The sequence below is a fragment of the Rattus norvegicus genome, chromosome 14, assembly GCF_021556685.1.
Source record: "Rattus norvegicus strain SHRSP/BbbUtx chromosome 14, alternate assembly SHRSP_T2T, whole genome shotgun sequence".
NCBI classification, from domain to species: Eukaryota; Metazoa; Chordata; class Mammalia; order Rodentia; family Muridae; genus Rattus; species Rattus norvegicus.
The window spans coordinates 11,898,273-11,903,932 of record NC_141547.1 but is presented as its reverse complement, the minus strand read 5'-3'; positions in this window follow the sequence as shown (position 1 = coordinate 11,903,932).

Sequence of the window (5,660 nt, the reverse complement as noted above, 5' to 3'; positions counted from 1 at the left end):
CCATCTCTCCTTCCTCTCTCTGCCTGATACCTGGACATCAGGATTTTAAGCTGTCAGCTACTACTCCAGCATGATGCTTATTTTCTTCCTACCATTACCACATTGGACTAATACTCTGAAACTGTACGCAAGCCCCAATTAAACACTTTATTTTATAAGAGTCACCCTGGTCATGGTGTCTCTTCATAAGCAGTAGTATAGTAATTAAGACACAAGCCATATATCAAACCGACAAAACCACTGACAAATTAAGACTTTTTTAATCTGTTTTCATATACAGTGGAGATATTGAACCATGGGGAAAAATGTAAAGGTTTGGCTAAAAACAGCTATCTGACTCATGGAATTCTTGGTTCAAATTATAAAAAAGGTTGAGGAAACTGAAATAAAAAGGAGAATTAGGAGAATTTCTTTGGAGAAAAATATAGTAAGAGATCTCTCCCTGGTCCTGTTGCTTTCTTGGAACATATTAAAGCTTCTTTTTGGGTGACTTGGAGTCCTTACTTGTCCCAGACATGGATGAGTCCCATTGGACTCTGGCCTGTGATGTGCAGCAAAGAATCTAGCAGAATAATCGCCCCTCCTCTTCTTGTTGATTAGATGTCTATTAGTCTCAGTACCAGCCATGATACGAAGGTAGGTTAGTTGATTTGAAATGAATTTTGCCCCAAATGGTGACCTATCACGATTGGACTTTCTGCTGTGAGAGTCTGTGAGGCGTCATTGGAAAATGAAAGAGATTCATAGCTGCTAGCTATGTTTTGGATGAGGGTGGAATGAGGTCTACATGTTAAGGGGCTACTGGAAGAATTGTAAAACCTTTATGACTGGCTCTCAGGGCGAGGTTAAGTCACTGAGGGGATTCCCTTGAAGAAGGAAGTTAGAGTAGAGCCCCTTGGTGTCCTGCTCTTCTGTCTCTGGCCACTGTGGGGTCATAGCTTTGGACCACCATGATCTCCTTGTCCTCATGCGCCTCCTTGCCATTTTCCCCCAATGCATCGATCATCCAATTATAGAACAGAACTTTCAAAACTGTGTATTAAGATAAAGATGTTTTATAAGTTTATAAGACAAGTGTCCCAGGTGGTGGTAACATGGCCGCCCAAGGATGTGCCCTTACGTGGGGGATTCGCATTGACAGAGGCCCAGCAAATGGAAGAAGCGTCTTCAAACACCAGTAAGGATGGAAGGCCCTTCTTTCCCTTTTCTCATTCCTCTTTACCTCACCTGGGATAGAAACAACAGTTACTAGCAAAGAAGAAAGAAAATGACAGTAAAGGACCGTTTCTACTGCGAGCTGTAGTTTCTCAAAAGGACCAGCCATAGGGGAAGGAAAATCTCGAGTTTTGCACACTAACTTGAACAATAGAGCGCACTGACAAACATAGTCACCAAACTCAGATCATGCTTACACGTTAAAAGGAATAAATGAAAGAAAATTATTTTTAAAAAAGAAAAAAAATGACATAGAGTTATTTCTGTTTACGTATTCATACTGAACAGTTCCAAAGGCATCCTGAAATATTAAAAATTAAGTTATCTATGAAGGCACACACTGTGGATTATCTTGGTCAATGTGCAGGGTTCCTAAGACAAAATGATTTGGGGAAAATAATAACATAGGGCTTGATTGCCAGACTAAGAGTTCTGCATTTTGCTTCATAACCTGGTGGAGAGATATCAGAGTTCTGAACAGTAGATTTGTAGGACCATGCCCACAGGTAGAGAGAATTCATCTCTTCGCATGGAGGTGTATGGTTTTCTTTGCTTTATGATTCTGAGTTTTATTTGTTTGTTTGTTTATATGGCTTGTTTTGGAAACTGCAATTCCATCCATAGCAATTGAGAAAAAGCTTCTTTGGCTTCAACTCAGCTCATTTGAAAAATTTAAGTCAGGCTATCTTTAAGATAACTAAGTCTGCAGTATTTCACTCTGCTGTACTGATCCAATTAAAATATGTGACTATAAAGTTGTGCAGGATCAAAATGGGTGTACTTTCTGTGCTGTTCTTTTTAGTTGATGGCTTCGTTTAACTGGTCCGACACAGCTTCCGTACTCGCTGTGATAACTGTACCCATGAAGAGGTACTGTCAATCTTATGTAAAACAGTGATGCTTTTAGAGGGCGTCATTGCAGAAGACAGGTCGAAAAATTTGTGAAGATAAAGATCCCTAACAGTTCACCAAAAATTGAATGTATGAAGCACATAAAAAGTCCATTAAAATGATGCAATGGCTATCCAGAACATAAAAGACATGTTGCGTTGCAAAATCCACATGTTCTAAATATGATAGGCTTCCGTTGACCCGATGTGACTATCACTGACTGTTTTGGTCTAGGTTCAAGTTTGACAAGTTAGGTGTGCTTTCTGAGTTACTCATCTTCCTCTTGAAACCTTCAGACTATAATGCATGTAATCCACAGTCGAGTTAGATAATGCGAGAGGATGGGTAGAAATGTGAATGTGCTTTGGAAGCCTTAGGTCACATATGCCTGCTAATACTTCAGTCTTTAAACCGTGTTGCATGACCTAATCTAAATTAAAAGGTAAGAAACAGTTCATAATTTTGAGGGAATTGGATGCAAACACACATGATTTTAGAGTGTTTCTAGTTCCTAGGTTGGGTTGATATTAGGATGAGCCATAAATAAAATTCCCGGGTAAGGGTTTGTATATAGGAGTATGATGATGGTTACCAAAGTAAGTGCGGGGGTGTTGGGGATGGAGAGGGCAAGAGTAAGTGAGCTTAAGACTAAGGTACAAAACTGGTTGAGTTGCAAAGGGGTCTTCCTAGTCCCTCCTTTGTCAATCCATCAGATTTTCATGATGCCTGTCTCCCTCTGGGGTGGTGTGGACAGCAGGCAGTGGAAACTCAGTTCTCCCATCAGGCCATGAGAAGACAGATTGTCCTTCTCTCCTGCCAGGGCTGTCTGTGTTCCCTGCCTAAGCAGACACAGTCTCTAGTTCAGCCCATCTGGCTTTCACTGTACGTACCATGGATTATTCTTGGGATTCCTCTAAAAGGACATATGGTGCTTTTTTTTCCCCAACCAAAAGTCTCTGAGAACATAGGAAATGATAACAGAACATACCTGGCGCCCAACTCTGGGGACTCATTTGAGCCACTGGAGAGTAGGGACCAGTGTCAAGATCCCTGAGTCATCTATAACACATGCTACAACATTGTCTTACTTATTATCTGATCCTGTCCTGCATCCATCAAGAGGTTACGAGTGCTTCAGAATGACTGGACTTCGCTAGCCTTGCTGCCAGAAGCGAGGTGTCTATGCAGATGATCACAGAGCACATTCTCCCATGAGTACCCACCCCCTCGGTGGCAAGGATTAAGGACTTTCTGCTTTGGAGACTACATTAGACATAGAGAACTACTTACTCCATCTCCCTCGCCGTTTTACAGCCAGAAGTTTCCTGTTATGTGTAACTCTAAGCCTCTAAAGATAATACCAAGACCCATCCAATTTTTCCTTTCAATAAGCACAAAAAGTTGGATCTAAGTAAATCATAACACCGTGCACCTGGACGTTCGTGCTCCCAAACCAAAGACTTCCCTGATCTCTGTCTACTAACTGCTCTCTGTGTTGTTTGTCATACAAAGGGCAGCATTCCCTCCAAACACCCCTCAAATCCCTTCACCCCTCTAAACTGTTGCCACCACTACTGTCTAAGGTCACCCTCTTCCCTGTCCCATTGTGTTTACTGAAGGCAGAATTATTACTTCATGTCCTTGACTTGAATTTTGTAGTAGATATTTTTATTTCAATGTTTCAAATGAAAAGCTGAAAACAAATCATGCAACTGCGCCTCAGGTTCTGGATGGTCTCTTTTCTTCATTTTTTCCTTCTTTCATTCTTTCCCTCTCACTCCTTCCTTCCCCCGTTTTTTCTTTCTTTCTTTCCCTCCCTTCTTCCTTCCTTTGTGCTTTTCTTTTTTCCTTCCTCCCAGCACTGATATCTCAGTGCTCCAGCCTCCATGAGGTTTCTTATCAGAGTACACAGTTTTCCCTTGGAGAGCTGTACTGTCTCCAGCCTTACTCCATTTGACAAATATTTTACTATTGACTCTGGGGGGACAAAGCTTCAACATACGACTTCAAGGACAGATGACTTAGTCTGTAACTTCTTTTCACTTCTGGTTCCTCAAACAAGAGTTCTCAAAGGCACATAGATTAGTTTTAACTTGCTAACTACTAATGCTTTTTAAATTTTTTGATTAATGGCTGTCTCCTCTTATACTCTACAAGTTCTGTGAGGACAGGAATTTTGTGTATTGTGCTTTTAAGTATATCTCCAAGACTAACCATACAAGGATTTCATACTCAATAAATATTTATTTAATAGAAATATTAACCTACACTGGCATGTTTTGCCAATACATAATAAAGTTTTGAAACATAGTACTTTCTCATATTCATCCAGAACAAATACTCCTTCTTGAATATTATATTTTATTTGGAAAAGTATTCTCAAATTGGGTATGTTTCACAGGTATATAGACCTCTTCTGTCCAATTATAAATAGCTATATTTTCTACTTTATCATAATATACAAATAAAGAAAGGGAGAAATACTTTTCAATGAACAATAATAACATGGTTATACATCTTTATGCTATTGGATAAAACTCAAATATGTAAGACAAGATGGCCCCTGGGGACCTTCGTGGATGCCCCAGTCTATTGCGCTCTTCTTTATTAATGAAATTGTCTTAATCTAAACTTAGTTTAATTGTTCAGTATCTTCTTAGATCAATCCTGAATTATTTTTCCTTTCCAACTTCCTTGTCTTTTTCATCTCTGGGATGAGAAATGGTCTTTACAGTTCTGTGTCTTCTTTCTAGATGCCTTTCTCAATCATTCATCTGCCAAGCACATCTCCTGTGTCTCTGTAGACAATATTTACTCCAGGTAACTCCTGTGGTTCCTCTTGTGGGTTTTTGACATACTCTGTCCAAGTGCTCTTAGATCACAAAAGTTCCTTTGATGAGGACTGCTATCCTTTCACCCAATCAAATGTAATTATAGTAAGTAAACGGGGAGATTTGTTGTATAAAATCAGTAACATGTGATCTCCTAAAATCCATGGTGACAAATAACAGGTTGACTCCAAAAATGACTGACATCAGGAAATAGAAAGTAGCAGACAACCAAGCCAGCTGCATTCCAGACACAAGACCTCTTCCCCAGTCTCCTGCAGGCTCCCCTCTTGATGTTCGTGTCGTTAGTATTTTACGATTATTAGCTTATGTGCCTTGTTTCATCGCAAGGCAAAAAATGTCCCCTTTTTCTCATGTTTCTTTGTTTCAGCTTCACAGAGAAACAGTCAGGAAGACTGCTGTTCTCTGTGTTCACACTTTTAGGTGCTTATAAAAAGAACTGCAAACCTCATAAAAGTCTTCTTTTAAATACCAGAAACAATACCAAAAAACATATCGATGATAAAATTTGTATGCCTCCAGTGAGTACCAAAAACAAACCTTGGGTTCACAAACCACACAGACAAGCAAGCCATCTATGCACTGGTTGAGCGGACACCTCAAATAGCTTCTCGTGGTGTTAAAAAATGAAAATTATCATTATCGACTATAACACGTGGGTCTTACCAAATGATGCATTTCGAATATTATAGAAAAAGCTAAGCT